Source organism: Lontra canadensis, unplaced genomic scaffold, assembly GCF_010015895.1.
Source record: "Lontra canadensis isolate GAN:19392208 unplaced genomic scaffold, GSC_riverotter_1.0 scaffold32, whole genome shotgun sequence".
Taxonomy (NCBI): domain Eukaryota; kingdom Metazoa; phylum Chordata; class Mammalia; order Carnivora; family Mustelidae; genus Lontra; species Lontra canadensis.
The window spans coordinates 7807030-7824876 of NW_022631026.1; the positions used below are offsets into that span (position 1 = coordinate 7807030).

At 36.5% G+C, this 17847-nt stretch overlaps 1 protein-coding gene and 1 non-coding gene across 7 annotated transcripts in view; both read right to left on the minus strand.

The window, feature by feature from the left end:
- ROCK2 (Rho associated coiled-coil containing protein kinase 2) overlaps positions 1–17847 on the minus strand; it is a 140247-nt gene that overhangs the window by 108816 nt on the left and 13584 nt on the right. The window lies entirely within an intron of this gene.
- Positions 5697–5804, minus strand: LOC116873299. Its single transcript, XR_004383774.1, has one exon. It is a non-coding gene; the product is annotated as a U6 spliceosomal RNA (small nuclear RNA).

The window sequence follows — 17847 nt, forward strand, 5'->3', positions numbered from 1 at the left end:
AGATGTAATGTGTTTGTCCTGTGAATGTCATTACAGGCCAAGAAGAGTAGGCTAAAACAAAACGATAAGCATGAAAATCAAAAATGCCTCAAAATTTCTCAATGAATTAAGAAACTCAGAATATACTGTTTTATAATATACTCAGAATATACTGTTTTCCTCAGATCGTAAGTAAAATAATTTAAAGCTAACCATACCTAAAACTAAACCTTAGACTGATAAAGGACACTAGCATAAATGAAAGACTTAAAGGCAAAGTTGAGGCTTTCAAAATAACCATCATCTACGATACAAACCTTAAGACTGAGTACTACTAGTCTAAGGTTTATGGTGGTTTTCAACTTTGCAGATTCAGAAAAGTTAATTTTAAATTCTCATTCTTCACTAATAAGCAAAAGAAACCAGCTACCTGAAACAGTTAATTCAGGCTCTGGTGCAGAGTACCTCCTAGGAGAGTAATTTACCAACAAGAGCTGTCTCAGAAATAAAATATAAAAGACAGGCATTTGAAAAGGCATGGCTTAGTGAAAAAAGTGTGTGATCTGGAGTCAGACAGACTTGAAACAGAGTATGAATTCCATCACTACTACCAAGTTAACATAACTTCCTTCTCTAAACCTCAGTAATATCAGTAAACAGAAACAATAATACAACATTGCAGGAATGTTGTGAAGAAAATAAAATGTCCATACACAGTACATACATAAAAGGAATTCTAATGAAGGATAAGTTATGAGTTTTTAAGAGCTATTAAAAAAAATAAGCTGCCCTTTGCTACATATTTCTAAAAACCGTATTTCTGGGGCACCTGGGTGGTTCAATCAGTTTGGCTCAGGTCATGATCTCAGGGTTCTGGGACTGAGCCCTACACTGGGCTCCCTGCTTAGCAGGGAGCCTGCTTCTCCTTCTGCAGCTCCCCTGATTGTACTCTCTCTCTCTTCTCAAATAAATAAAGAAAATCTTAAAATAAATAAACAAACAAAAACCTTATTTCTTTGATAATATTAAAGATGGTAATTTTTAAGTATCAAATTGACTTGGGTTCAGCTGCAAGTGACAGAAAATGCCCATTCGTGCCTTTATGTCTGCCTTAAAACAGTTAAGGGTACTTTTGAAGGACAATGGTATAATCTGTTGCTGTACAAGGAGTTGGAGCTGTCATATCCCCTCCTTTCACTTTCCATTCAAAGAATAAAGGCCATTTGTACTATTTAAAAAAAGAAAAAAGAGTTAAGTGTAGCTACAACAGCTCCCACAATCATCAGAGATCCAGGTTCCTCAGCTTTGTTGCCATCAACCCAAATATACTGCTTCCACCTCATGATGTGGGACAGCAAGCACAAATACCTACCAGTCATTAAAAAGAAATGGCCAAAAAAAGGAATACATGAACTTCCCATAAGGACTCTTCCTCAACACTACTCATAATCCCCTTTTGTTCACATTCCATAAGCCAAAACTACTCATGTGGTCAATCACATACAGCAACAAAAATGCTATTTAAAAAAAAGATCGTGATGATGGTTACACAGTACTGTGAATGTACTTAGTGTCACTGAAGCGGTTAGAATGGTAAACTTCATGTTATTTATATTTTACTACATTAAATAAGAGATTCGGAAAACACTAAAAATGCTAAGTAGAGAGGTAATACATAAAAAAGGACAAGAACCGGGGCACCTGGGTTCAGCGGGTTAAGCCTCTGCCTTCAGCTCACGTCATGATCCCAGAGTCCTGGGATGGAGCTTCACATCAGGCTCTCTGCTCAGCAGGGCGCCTGCTTCCCCCTTCTCCTCTGCCTACTTGTGATCTCTCTCTATCTCTCTGTCAAATAAATAAAAATAATCTTAAAAAAAAAAGGACAAGAACCAAAAATGCGGAGATAAAAAAATATCATGTGTGAGATGAAAAATACACTGAATGGGACCAACAAAAGACTAGAAACCATAGAAGAAAAGATAACAGAACTTGAAGACATAGCAACAGAAATTATCTATAATGAAACACAGAGGGGGAAAGAAAACCAAAAGATGTAGATAGACTCTCAGTAAGTTGCAGACCAACATAATGTACATAACTGAGAAGTCACCAGAGACGGAAAAAGAAAACATGTGAAGAAATAAGGGCTAGAAATTCTGTACACCTGATAAAAAATAAAAATATACAGATCAAGAGGCTCAACCAAAGCTAAAAACAAGAAGCATGAAGGAAACAACAGGCATATCAAACTGATTAAAGACAGTTAGAAAAACAAACTCTCTCGGGGTGGGGGGGGAGGGGAGGCGGAGATAGTCAAAGTCAAAGATAGTGAAGTCAAAATAGTGAAAGTCAAAGATAGTGAAGCAATGTATTTAAAGCCCCAAAAGTAAAAACAACTATCAACCTAGAATACTACATACAGGAAAAACACCTTTCAAAACTTAAGTGTCACTAAATAAAAATGAAATTACAACTTATCAAAATTTGTGGGTGGCAGCAAAAGCAGTAAAGAGAAATTTATACCAAAAAATGCAAACTTACGAAAAGATCTAAATTCAGTAATTTAAACTTCCTGAGGAAAAATATGAGAAAGAACAATAACTTAAGCCTATAACCAGAAGAAAAATAAAAATGAGAAGAACCTCATACTTATTAGGATGGCCACTATGGAAAAAAAAACCAAACCCTTACGGGCGCCTGGGTGGTTCAGTGTTTTGAGCCGCTGCCTTCGGCTCAGGTCATGATCTCAGGCTCCTGGGATTGAGTCCCACATCAGGCTCTCTGCTCTGCAGGGAGCCTGCTTCCCTCTCTCTCTCTGCCTGCCTCCTCTCTCTCTGCCTGCCTCTCTGCCTAGTTGATTTCTCTCTGTCAAATAAATAAAATATTTTTTAAAAATAAATAAATAAACTATGACTTCTTACAAGTACCTAGACTATGTCTCAAATGTTATCTTACATGCGGTAGAAAGTTAAAAAAAAAAAAAAAGGTAAGTTTTCTAATGGGATACCACCAATTGTGGAGTTCTTTTCCCCTTTCCTGGGTTATACATTCCATTTCCCCCCTAACTGCTAACTAATGATCAGCAGACATTATCTATACTAATGGGCTTTAAAGATACTGTATTTTGCTGGCTCAGTTGGTTAAGGGTATACCTTCAGCTCAGGTCATGATCTCTGGGTCCTGGGATCGAACCACACTGGGCTCCCTGCTCAGCAGGGTCTCTTCTCCCTCTCCCTCTGTACACCACCCCCCACCCCCGCCGCAACCTGGCTCATGCTCTCTCTCTCTCTCAAATAAAGAAAATCTTAAAAAATAAAAAATAAAAAGATACTATATTTTCTTGGGGCACCTGCATGGGTCAGTCAGTTAAGTGTCCAACTCTTGATTTTGGCTGAGGTCATGATTTCAGCCCCGTGTTGGGCTCTGAGCTCCATGAGGAGTCTGTTTAAGGATTCTTTTTCCCTAGGTGCCTCCCCACTGTGTATGCCCACATAACGCTCTTTCTCTCTCAAATAAATAAAATCGTTTAAAAAATTGGTTTAAAAATAAAGATACTATAGGGACACCTGAGTGGCTCAATCAGTTAAGCATCTGCCTCTGGCTCAGGTCATGATCCCAGGGTCCTGGAATCGAGTCCCACACTGGGCTCCTTGCTCAGCAAGAGCTTCTCCCTCTGACTGCTGCTCCCCCTGCTTGTGCTCTTTCTCTCTCTCTGAAAAATAAAATCTTTAAAAAATAAAAAAATAAAGATACTGTAATTTCTTAATCATCATCACCAACCTTGCCCTAATTCCACTATCCAAATGTAAATAAAAGGTAGAAGCCTCCATCATCTCCTTTAAGACATGACTACTAACTTCCTTTTTATTCACCCAGACATATGAGAGAAGAATTGAAGATATCACAATTTTTAAGATTTTATTTATTTATCTGACAGAGAGAGAGCACAAGCAAGGGGAGCACAAGAGGGAGAAGCAGGCTCCCCTGCTCAGCGGGGAGCCCAAAGCGGGGCTCAATCCCAAGACCCTCAGATCATGACCTGAGCTGAAGGCAGACGCTTAACCAACTGAGCCACCCAGACGCCCCGAAGACACCACAATTTAAATGCACCACTGAGCTGCCCTGCAGTCTGACAGCAAACAAGTCTGAGAGGAAGAATAACAGCAGCTCTCCTTATAGTAATCCTTTTCAATAATTTGGGAGAAAATGCTGCCCCATCACCAGCAGTGGGGGGGGGGGGAGGTCATGCCAAGAAGGGAAATAGACACATGGATTGAGACTGCAGATTCATCATCATAAGCTTATTAATTTGCAGAATTTCACACATATTCATATTCAAATGTTCCACACAAGCCCTTGAAAGACTTACAAATAAAAAGTGATCATTAGATAATGTACTGCTCTTGAATTATCTATCACACTGCAGACCTCCAGTAGGGGTAGATCATATAGTTAATTAATCTCTCCACTTGGAGACAAAAAAATAATTAAGAAAGATTAAGGGGTGCCTGGGTGGCTCAGTCGGTTAAGCGGCTGCCTTCAGCTCAGGTCATGATCCCAGAGTCCTGGGATCGAGTCCTGCATCGGACTCCCTGCTCAGCGGAGAGCCTGCTTCTCCCTCTCCCTCTGCCTGCCACTCTGTCTACTTGTGCTCTCTGTCAAATAAATAAATAAAATCTTTAAAAAAAAAAAAAGAGAGAGAGAGAGAAAAGAAAAAGAAAGAGTAAAACCCTACATTTTTAGAGAAGCTCATTTTTAGAGAAGCTAAACCTGAACCTAAGAAGATTCTGGGGAGAATAAGTTGAAAAATCAGATTTAAAAGATACTCTAAAATCTGAAATCCTTTCAATGTTTAGAACGTTTTGTATTAATCACTTTTCTAAAATATCTATTCAGCTTGTCCAAAAATAATGGTTACCAATTTCTTACACAGAGCTTCAAGTTTTTGCTTTAAGAAATAATCATAATAATGAGAAAAGGGGGTACCTGGGTAGCTCAGTGGGTCAAGCATCTCACTCTTGACCCAGCTCAGGTCTTGATCTCAAGATCTTGAGTTCAAGCCCACATTGGGCTTCATGCTGGGTAATCTATCATATGAGACAACACAGAAAAATGCTGATACTAAATCTTTTCACTACAGAATAAATAAAACCTTTACTGAAAGAATTTGTTGGATTATACTGATAAATACAGGCTACTTGGACATTTTTACTTTAATATGATCTCAACACAAGTAACACATTTTTTCATTATGTCTGCAAAAAATGGGCAACTAACTCAGAAGGGGATCATAATATTTTTTAAATGTCTGAAACTAAGTATTTCTAAAGAGAGTATTTTTAAAGAACATGTCATTTTGATGTGACCAGAAAAATTAAACAGAAATCTAACAAATTAATAAAGCACTTCGGAACAGTGCATGGCACACAGTGAGAACTACTACATGTCTTTTTTTTTTTTTTAAGATTTTATTTATTTATTTGACAGACAGAGATCACAAGTAGGCAGAGAGGCAGGCAGAGAGAGAGGAGGAAGCAGGCTCCCTGCAGAGCAGAGAGCCCGATGTGGGACTTGATCCCAGAACCCTGAGATCATGACCTGAGCCGAAGGCAGAGGCTTAACCCACTGAGCCACCCAGGCGCCCCTTTTTTTTTTTTTTAATTCCAGTACAATTAAGATACAGTGTTCTATTAGTTTCAGGTGTATAATATACATAAACAAATATGGAGTGCTTCACGAATTTGCATGTAATCCTTGAGCAGGGGCCATGCTAAATCATCTTTGTACCGTCCCAATTTTAGTATATGTGCTGCGGAAGCAAGCACAAGAACTATGTCTTGCTAATGATATTACTATTATTGCTGTTGATAATAACTTTAATGAGATATCATAAAAAGATACTATTCAATATACTAAGCTTCAAGTGCCTATCATTAAGAATTTAAAGGAGTTTAAAATATCTTCTACAGTTTAAAGGAAGTTTTTATACAGCATTTATATCACCATTTTCCATTAACCATATTTTATACACACTTCTCACCACAGAAATCTCACAGGAAGCATGAGTTCACAGTGGCAACCCCTCCTTGGAACACTCCTCTAAGGAAATCCTCTTTTGAGTTCTATAAACCATCCATCCATCATAATTAAATATGTAACTAGGTCAGTTTCTAAAAAATGTCATTGTAAATACATATTTGTCTTCTCCATCAAAAGTCCTGAGTTCAAACCAAACTGAGTACAATGAGGCAAAAGTATTTCCATATACTGCATATTAGTAATATTTGGGGAGTTAGTATTTTCATCCAGGCAGAGAAACCTACATGTCAAAAAAAAAAAAAAAAAAAAGCCTGGAAATGAAAAGAAAGCAGCTTCAAATGAAGTTATTTAATATGGGTAGAATTTGGGAGGAAGAAGCGAAGTTACAAGAGATAGGGTTGGAAAAGTCAGAAGTCAGGTCATTAACAATCTTGTAAGAAATTATTATTATTTTGAAATTTTCCCTGAATGAATGGGAAATCAGTTATTTAAGTACTTTAAGTTGGGGAATAATAGGATTAGATCTGCATCTTATAATAAGTAGTTTGGTTGGAGAGTAGAAAACAGATAGGAGGCTAGGAAAGAACGGGGAAGAGCATACTGCAACAACCACAGAAAAATGTGATGGTCACCCAAAGTGGGAAAGCAGCAGTCAGGTGGGAGAGAAATGAATCGCATTTTGGAGGTTAACACTGACAGAATCTAGTGATACTGAATGTGAAGTCAAAAATGACAGATACCCAAAGAGCCAGATTTCTGGCTCGATTCAAGCCAGATGGATCGCGAGATCACTAATCATAGGAAATGAAGGAGCTGTGAAAGCAAAGGGAGGAAAAATAATTTTGCTGGAGATACACTGATTCTGAAGTATCCGTGGTATATCTCCGTGGAGATGACTCCTAGGCAGCTAGCTGATGTATGAGCCTAAAGCTCAGAGGGAAGCTTTCAGGTAGAAAAATTAAAATTATCAACATACAGATGATGAAGTCCTAGAAATAGACACAAGCTTAAGAAGGTGGCAAAGAATGAATAAAAAAAATAGGAAGTAAGCAAGAATCCCATTTAGCAGAGGAAGAGAAAACAAAGGAACCTGAGATAAACAGCTGGAGATGCTCTGAGTACTGTCAGAGAAGCCAAGAGAGCAATTTGAGAAGTGTCAAGTACTTCTGAACATTCAATAAAATGATAGTTTTAGCAGCAAGGAAATCAACTGAGCAGTGTCGGCGATGGGAAAGGATGGCAGGGAGATTACAGTGCACTGAGGAATGAACAGCGGTTTGTTTTGCTGGGGAGGGGAGGGGCAAAAGGTAGAAAGAACTGACATTTCTTGGGCGCCTGAGTGACTCAGTGGGTTAAAGTCTCTGCCTTTGGCTCAGGTCATGATCTCAGGGTCCTGGGATGAGCCCCACATGGGGCTCTCTGCTCAGCGGGGAGCCTGCTTCCCCCTCACTCTCTGCCTGCCTCCCTGCTTACTTGTGATCTTTTTGTCAAATAAATGAAATCTTAAAAAAAAAAAAAAAGAATTGAGATTTCTTTCTAGGAGTCATTTAGTTTTTTGTTTTAGTTGAGACATTTGAAGAAGTTTAGCCAAATGAAAAAGAATCGAAATTAAGAAAAAGATGAAAGACAAACAGAATTAACCAACAGAAGGAGAAAATGAGATCCAAAGCACAGTTGGAGAATCAGCCTGAGCGAGAACAACGGACACCTCATCCACTGAAAACAGAAGGAAAAGTAAGAACAAATGGTACAGAAGAGATAAACTGGTGAGTCAAATAACAGGAAATTAAGGGATCTCCTTTTGATGGCTTCTATTTTCTCATGAAGTGAGAAGAACATCTGTGGAGCATACTTTGCTCATAGAAAGAAAAGAATGTTTAAAATGGACCCTATGGAGAATGACAGAATTGCTCTGCCATGCTGAAAGCTCTTAAGGAAAGAGAGACCATGAATTCACTGTACCAGTAATAATTAGTAATTTTTTTCTCTATCAGTGCTCAAGGTACACCTTTTGTATAGGCCAGAGACACACTGATCCAAAATCTAGGTGCAAATGCATAGGACAGAAATTCAACAAGGCAAGGAAATTGAGAATTCTGGCAAGAGGTCTAAAGTGATGGACGAGGACTCTTGCCTGCTTATAAAGGAAGCATTTGGTGGAGAGAAGTGTCAAGGAACTGCTGATCTCAAAAGCATCAATGAATAGGTTTAATAAAAAGATAAGAGCTCACGAACAAGATATTTGAATAAATGGTCTCAAAGGTAAAGCTGATTTCAGGTAATGGTAAGGTCCAAAGTAGTTTCTTGGGAGTAAGTAATTGAGTTAAGGGAATCTACACTAGAGACGAGGAAACTGTGAAGCCAGGGTCCTGGCTACTCTGTTCATATAAACACTGAATTCACCTAGAACGATCGCACAACCCTGCATGGAAAGGAAGTCTGTGGGTCAGAAGGCTATGTCTTCAATGAGCAAGCAGAGATGTGAGAGACTCAGCAACAGCAATTTTAACAGGAAGGTTTTATAGGCACTGTAGTGCAAAGTAAGAAGGAAACCACCTCTTCTATTTTCTTACAACTGGGACCTGTAGAGAATAAAGGAAGGTACAAGTTCCACTAGAGAGGGCTTTCCCAAGGAGGAAGATAGGTGGTGTTACTTAAAGATAAAAGTAACGTTCAGTAAAGAATTTGAAGATGCAAGTGATCGTGTTTAACCCTAGAACAAGGGTAAGAAATGTCTGAAAAAGAGGAAGAACAGGTGAGGGAACGAGCGTGAGAAGAGATATGTATAATGACTTGTATCTTGGGCAGGAAAAGGCAATAGCATGTGACTAGATCTGGTGGGATCACTGCATGGAAAGACGGCTGAGAGGACAGGTTTCAAGAGTTCTCTAAAAGAAAAGACACCATGTCTCTCAGAGGTTAGCCAGTGCCTGCAATTAGAAAAGTCTATCTCTAGTGTGTCATAAGAGTCCTAATGCTTTGGAAAGAGCCAAATGAAGTTTGGATAATTTATATGGGTTTCAGGCTACATGCTAAGACTATCAGGCAAAAGCCCCATTTGCTAGGCTTAGTCTGTAAGAACTGAGAAAAGCTCGCCATCTATCTTAGATAGTAGAAATCAGTATTCATCTTTGACTATAAATAACCCTATTTGGAGCTGCACTGTTTCACAACACCTAGTAGGGTATGATAAAGAATAAAAATATCTCATTAACCAAATAAGACATTCCTCTTTTAGACTTAACTCTTCATTTGTAAAATAAAGGGGTATATTAGAACCATTATCCTTAAGAACCAACCCTCCCCTACTCCAAAAAAGAAAGCAGCAAACCTTACATATAGACTCCCAGTTGGGAATCAGACTAGCCATTTGATAAAACTTCACAAACACACACTAAATGCTATAGACTCTGTGCGAGTCACTGGGCAGAGACATGAAGATGACTACTATGTAACTATATGAGGTGATGAATGTTAACTAAACTTATTGTGGTAATTATTTTGCAATATACTTAAGTCCAGCCATTATGTTGTATATCTTAAACTTATATAGTGCTGTACATCAATTATATCTCAATAAAACTAATGAAAAAAAAAGAAATCATCTTTAATGCATTTATGCCCCGTTACCCTAAAAACTAGGTTTAATTCCAAAATTTCCAATAAGCCATGATATAAAAGTTAGAAAAATAATGACTACTACATGGTCACAACTGTAGGGGAGTTCATGGTCTGATATATAATAAGTAAATAATCATAATACGCAATGATTCTAATCACTTACAACAGAAGTACTGTAAGAGCAGAGAAGGCAGAGAAGAGTCACTGCCCGGAGTTAGGGAAAGGGATAAGGAAGAATTACAGAAGACTTCACAGAGCAAATAAATTTGATGTGGATCTTTAAAAAGAATTAAAACTATGACTAACAATAAGTGTTCAATCTTATTAGTAATCAAATACTGAAATGCACATAAAAAAACAAAAGGAGATACTGGCTTTTTTTCACCTATGAGATTGGCAACTAAGGTAAAAGGCTGATGATAATATCTACCCAGCAAAGGTAAGGGAGTATGTGTATTCTCATCACAGTTGGGATTATTTTGGAATTTTAAATGTGTACATGCTTTAACAATCCCATTTCCAGAAATCTACAGAAATATTCACATATATGCATAAAATTAGTGATGTTCATAATAGAAGAAATGTTTATAATAGAAGAAAGCAACAGAAAATGTCTATCAATACTGAAACAGTGAAATAATTATGGCAAATCCAGAAAATGCAATACTCCCTAAAAGAACTAGATGAGTTATAAATTCCGACTGGATGGCCTCCAAATAAATTAAAAAAGCAAATACAAAACAATAGATATGATATAGATGCATTTTGGTTATTAAAAAAAAGCCCAATAAGTATTCCTACTTTTTATATGCAAGGAAAAAAGGAAAATGATACACCACCGTTATATGTATACACTGTTAATGCATACAAGGAAAGTGATACACTGATGTGTCGTAAAGTGGCTGTTTCAGAAGACTGAGATCAAGGAGAAAGGGCTAAGAGAGAACTTATATTTTATATTCACTTCTGTAATTTTTAATTTTTTAAATAGGCATGTATTACTTTTTTAATTTTCAAAATGAAGTTTGTTGGAGCGCTCAGTCATTAAGCATCTGCTTTCAGCCCAGGTCATGATCCCACAGTCCTGGGATCCAGCCCCGCATGGGGCTCTTTGACCAGAGGGAAGCCTGCTTCTCTCTCTCCCACTCCTTCCCCTTATGTTCCCTCTCACGCTATGTCTCTCTCTGTCAAATAAATTTAAAAAATCTTTAAAAGAAAAAAATGAAATTTGTTTTGTTTGGTTTTTCAAGTTGACAAAGCGGAGAACAAGAGCTAGCATTCCCATTAGAGACAGAGACAGAATATAAATAAAAGAGGATGGTTTATTTATTCTGTTATTGGTGGAAGGATGATTGCCTCTATCCCTGGTCCTGCTCACTCTCTTCCTTTTCACATCTCGGAATTTAAATCTACTTCCCCGATGCCCATTATCTGCGCCATATATCCCATCAAGGCTTTTTCCTGCTAGTGATCTTGGCTGGCTCAATCAAGGAAGCGTCTGACTCTTGATCTCAGGGTTGTGAGACTGAGCCCCATGCTGGGTGTAGAAATGACTTAAAAAAAATTAAAAGAAGACTTTCCCCTGCTATTGTCACCTGATCCTGAGGCCCTTCAAAAACCCCTTCCCTTTACTTCTAGTGGAGGAGAGAGGGATAGGCACCTGAGCACAAGAGACCAGCCACAAGACAGAAAACAGTCTATGCTGAAGTCTCTCTCTATTCTAAGAAAAACCACTGAGATTAAAACAAAAGAGAGAGAGAGAGAGAGAGAGAAAAGAGAAGTAGATAAAATTCATTTCTTAATTCATAAATGCGACAACAGGGAAAGTATATAATGTATCAACCCTAACAGTGGCTATTCCCATACAAACTTCTCCCCATATTCATTTTAATTATGCCTGGATACTAATTCAGATGTTTCTGGTCTATAAAATACAAATTCTTACTCCATGAGGTTGTTAAAGAGTTGACAATAGACTTAAGTTAGCCTATTCTGTTAGCCAGATCCTAAAGCCCTAAATTGGGAAATTTGGAAATTATATGATCCAAGGAAATTAACTAGTTACTGATCACAGTAGCCATCAACACAGAATGATCACAACATATACTATTATGCTACTTTTAAATTTTTCTACATGATTAAATTATAATTGTCCTGGTATCCCTAAAGACCAGAATCTGTACCAGAGGTCATACAGCATAATACCTGCTGTTTATCTTCTAAACCATTCTTTTGAAATTGTGCCTCCGCTCACTTTTGTTACTAAAAAGTAAGCCAAAATTTGCTAAATTTAAGCCACAGATAAAAACTGCTGGTAAAACCCAAACGCTCCTTTAAAGTTTACATAAAGCGTGATTAAAATTTTTGCAAGTGAATAACGCAAAGGCTTAAAAATTATGTCATGACTTTTCCTAATATTTGTATCAGGATTTCTGAAATTTAACATCACATAAGAACATCAGACTCTTGTTTTCACAGTTCAGCATCCTACCAACCCTAAAAGAATATACCTTAAAAATATAAATAAAACAAAATAATATACCTTAGCTGGGAAAAATCGATACCTGGACTATAAACTCAAAAATGAATAAAAACAAATATTCATTGAATGAAACTATCCTCAGTGAATTGAAAAAAATAAATATGCTAACTAATTTTTTATTCAATTGTTTAGTACTTTAGAAAACCTATTATTTGCCAAATCATGTGCTACCATTTTTAGGAAAAACAGGTTAACACCAGGAGACGGATTCTGTATGCACAAATCCTTTTGAAGACACTTACAGACATACATAATTTAGGCAATTTTACAGATAGTTCTTCAATTCTCTGTAAACAAGCTTAAGTTCTGTACAGTTTACAGAACACTAATACACAGGGTTAGCATCCACTGGATTTAATCTTCGCATCTCCTTGAGGTAGACAGATATAGGTCTTATAAATTATCAAAGTCAAGAAGATAATTAATTAAAGATAATTAATAAAAATCTAACTAATCAATAACAGTCTTAGTTCTTCTGACACCAAATCCCGTGTTCTTGCCATTACACCGGTTCTCTTAAAAATACACTTAAAAATTATCAAGTCATGGGGTGCCTGGGTGGCTCCGTCGGTTAAGCATGCAATTCTTGGTTTCAGCTCAGGTCCTGACCTCCATCCAGGTCAAGAGAGTGATCTCCAGCTCAGGAAACTGAGCCCCATGGTACAGCTCTGCACTCAGAGAAAGGTATGCTTGGGAATCTCTCTCTCCCTCTGCCCCTCTTCCCAACACAAGTGCGCGCGCGTGCGTGTGTGTGTCTCTGTTTAAAAAAATTCTTAAGGAAATTCACTTGTTTGTTCATATATTAGTAAAGGTTCAACAGAATCCATTTTATGAACTTATTTTAATGGAATTTTACTTATGGAAAATGATCTGAAATAAGCATGCTACTTTCCAGATTCTTACACTTCCATTTCACAGATTTGTTGTAACTTGAAACAAACTGAACAATTCTGTTTACAAGAGGATAAAAAGCTGCACAATAAAATATTATGCTAGAGACTTACATTCTCCATATTTTAAGAGATGAACTTCCATACATAAAAATCCCCTCTTACTAGCTCTCCCCCCAAAACTGAGAAATTAACTCGTATTCAGTGTTTTACTTTATGACTTCCCTCTGAAGTAAACTGCATAAGCCAATTTTTACTAGAGTTTCATTTTATTAGTTCTAAATTTAGTTTTATTTGTATCATCCGTTGATCTCTTGTCCTGGGAATGTCTTAAAATATGGGAAACAAATCTGTCTTCAGCAATGCCTCCAAAATTTTTAATTTTATAGCTTCCCCCTTTTCACAAAAATATATGATTTTACAATTTTTTTTTTTTTAGGAAAATTATCTCTCAGAACAACCAGCAAAATCCTTTAGGTGAATTTTTGCATTCTCTTACATTGTAACATCTTGCTTTTATGACTAAATTCTTGCTTAGCCAGAATATAACAACATTAACAAAACAAAACATATTCCTACTCTCATGTTAAATTGCAATCATGAATTATATAATCCATAGCTATAGTCAGAAATAATGCCTCAGAGCTGCGTTAGCACGGACGTTACATAACAAATCAAGAAGTCTCAAGTTAACCTGCATTTTGTTAAGTATTTAGAAATGGTGGAAAATCCTGTGCAATGCTGAGGTATTATGGAATACACTTTCTAATGACCAGATTGTAAAATATTTCTAAACTGAAAAAACACTTCCAATGAAATGTTAATAAATCAGATGTAACAACCTTCTAAAGATAACTGCAGAAATATATTAGTCAGTCTAAGAAGAACCACTCAGTTTTGGATGTTTCACATTTTACTTATCTATTCAGCAATAACTTGGGAAGAATGGATACACTTTAAGTGATAAACTGTGGCCAATCTTTAGGGCTTTAAAAATACTGTGTGTCACTCTATAGTCTCATTAATATTGCCTTGGCCACAGTGTGTCCAATTTTATTAACTACAAGATAAAATCTACAAAAAGTGAGTTGCTAAATACTAAAAAAAAAAAGAAAACTCACAACTGCTTTTCCTCTAATAGCGTAACTATTATCATAAGAATCAATAAATAAAAATGTTTTCAAATTTCTAAAATACTTACATACCCCCTTAACCACCAAAATTAAAATGGCCACACAAGAGGAAGTCTAATATATAAATATTTGAAAAAACAAAAAATAGGGACAATTTATGCACTATGTAAAAACTGTCTGGTCTTCCCTTTTTTTTTTTTTTAAGATTTTATTTATTCATTTAACAGAGAGAGACACAGTGAGAGAGAGAACACAAGCAGGGCAAGTGGGAGAGGGAGAAGCAGGCTTCCTGCCGAGCAGGGAGCCTGACGCAGGGCTCGATCCCAGGACCCTGGGATCATGACCTGAGCCAAAGACAGACGCTTAACGACTGAGCCACCCAGGCACCCCTGTCTGGTCTTCTCTAATTTCCAATGATGTGAAGAGACATAACTGCAAAGAATGTGCATTTGAAAAAATCTAAACAGTAACATATTAATAAGATGACTATTACATAACCAATAACTTGAAGGCTGCTCTGAAAATAAAATTTCAAGACAGTTTAACATAAAGATTTTGAATATTCTACATTGTATTTTTTTGCTTGTTTTTAAAGAGAGCAAAAAATAATTTTATGTGATTTTGTTATTTTTTAAACATAGGCACATTCATAGATATACATACACTGTGCTGCTTTAGCTGCTATGTTCTGAAGGACCATACATTTCTAGTGAAATTTTTCTTTCTGAATTAAATCAACTGTCAGTGATTAAACAGGCTGTCACTATTTCTCTGTCACCATTTATTAAATGTGAAACATCAAAATTATATATTTTCCAGGTCAATAAGTGTCTATAGATAATATTTCTCATGAAAGGATAAGAAGCAGTATTTCTATATCATAATTTTAAACTGTGTATATTTTATCACAATAAAAATTGTTTTTCACTTCTATTTGGACTATCTTGTCTGATTCTTCCTTCAGAAAAGCTCAACAAAGCAAATTAAATTTCCTTCTAAAATAAGAAAAAGAAAAACCTTGGTCTAATTCCTATGGAGCTCTAAAAAAAGACAGAAAATGCGATGACCTTTGGTATTTCAGATTTCAGAAAATCTGGCACTTCTCCATTCTCCAGCCTTTCCCACATATACAATTTTGTGTGCCAAGGGGATCGAGACTATTTGGTTTTGGTTTTGTCAGTCAGCACAAGAAGCAGCACCTACAAATTTCTCAACCTCGGAACTGTAGATTAACCTGCGTCAGAATCACCTGAGATGCTTGATCAAAAGCAAATTACTACCCCCCCCCCACCACAGACATCTAAATCAGAGGATCTGACATCATTTCTACCAAATACCCTGGGTGTGATTCTGGCTTCCAACAGATAATTCTGACTTTCTGACTTCATCCAAGCCTTGGTGAGTCACAAAAAATAAAGAAAGAAAAATAAATACATAAATATTCTCCTTTCCTCAGGTACATTTCAATCCAATGCCCTCTCTGCCAATCTTTAAACTACAATATTGCACCTCTCAGCTCAGTAGCTCCCACAATTTCCTGCACTTGAGAACCATCTGTGGAACTTTTAAAACTCCTATTTCCAGGCCACATCACATACCTATTCATTGGTAGGAAACTAGGCATCAGTATTTCTAAAGATCTCTAGTTGAGTGCTATATATATATATAAGATTTTTAAACCACTGTCTTAGCTGGATTTAGCAGATACAGATTAGAAAATTTGTAACTTAAAATTACCTGTAAGGGAAACCTGGGTGGCTCAGTCAGTTAAGTCGCAAATCTTGATTTTGGCTCAGATCATGATCTCAAGAGTACTGGGATTAAGACCCGAGTCAGGATCACTGCTCAGCATAGAGTCTGCCTGAGTTTCTCTCCCTCTGCCCCAACTCTCATTCTCTCTCAAATAAATCAGTCTTATAAATAAATAACTAAACAAATAAAATAACATAATATAATAAAATTACCTGTAAGGGCCAGGACATAAACTATATTGCTATTAAGTTTTTAAATTTCCCGATTTATCTAGACATTTCCTTTTTATTTTAATCCAGTAGGAAAATTTTTGTCAATTCATTTATTAAAGCTTTCTTAAGATGGCCTTTTTTGAAAGAATATAAGACAAAAAAACTTCCATGCTGAACACAACTAAGATCATGCCATGCATCTAAAGTTCAAAGAGAAGCTCATCATTGTTTCATTTGCACATTAATTTCAGTGATATTTTGAGAAATACAATCATTGAGAAGCCAATACAAAAATTCAAAGGTCATGCTTTAGATATATAAAGGCAACTCCAAATATTCTGTTTATTCCAGAGAAATTTTGCTGAATTTGGAATAGCTACTATATGGTTAAATTTTACAATATGATTTAAATTTTGCATTAACTCTTTCCCCAATTCTGACTCGGTATCTAACCTCTCTGAAAGAAAATATTAATTTGGATATATTTGCCTCTAGTCTTTACTAATTCCAAAAGATGCTGTTTGTATGACCTGTTAGCGGCCCTTAGAGAAATCCAGTGATTCATAAAGAAAAAAATGTTTAATCTTGATTCTTTCAACACAGGCACACTGGTCAAACACAACACATCATTTTTAACCATCCAACTTCAACTTGAACTTTATTCACTATGTAATACAATAAAATATGGCCATATGTATTTAAATATATAAAAATCCCAAGTACCACAAACTATAACTCTGTAAGTTACCCCAAAAAGGTGAAACATTTTTCAAAATCATACTGATGTTTACACAGTTAATACTTGAAATATTTTTGCAAGGGTTTCAATATACAAAAACACGTTTCACTAGATCAGACAGACCTCAAACTTCATGGCAGTTGGGCTATTACACTTTCCTTTTATTTTTTTGTTAAAAGGAGAGTGGGGAGGGGCAGAATGTGAGGGAGAGAGAGAATTGTAAGCAGCATGGAACCCCACACAGAGCTCAATCTCACAACACTGAGATCATGACCTGAGCCAAAATCAAGAGTCAGATGCATAACCAAATGAGCCACTGAGGCACCTCCAGCGCACTTTCCTTTTAGAAGAATAAATATCAATACAAGCAAAATTTTTAAATTCATCCTTTATAAATTAAAGCATCTTAAGTACTGAAAGAATTATTTTCTCAAATTTTCCTTTCTGCTCAAATATGTCCCATTTGTGGTTATCTCATAAAAACTCAAAAAATGCAACATAAACTAAAACTAAACAGAAAACTTCAATTTCAGGGGCGCCTGGGTGGCTCAGTGGGTTAAAGCCTCTGCCTTTAGCTCAGGTCATGATCCAGGGTCCTGGGATCAAGGCCGCATCAGGCTCTCTGCTCAGCAGGAAGCCTGCAACCCTTCCTCTCTCTCTGCCTGCCTCTCTGCCTACTTGTGAGCTCTGTCTGTCAAATAGATAGAGAGATAAATAAATAAATAAATAAATAAATCTAAAAACAAAACAGAAAACTTCAATTTCAATAAGCATACTTTTTAGTATGACTTCTAAAGGACTCATACTGAAACACAAGGTAAAACAATCAGGTAATATCCTGATACAGAATGGACATGTATGGCAGCTACTTTTACAACTGAAAGAACATGGTCTTAAATTTCAAAATTCTGCTCATAATTTAATCCCACAAATCAATATC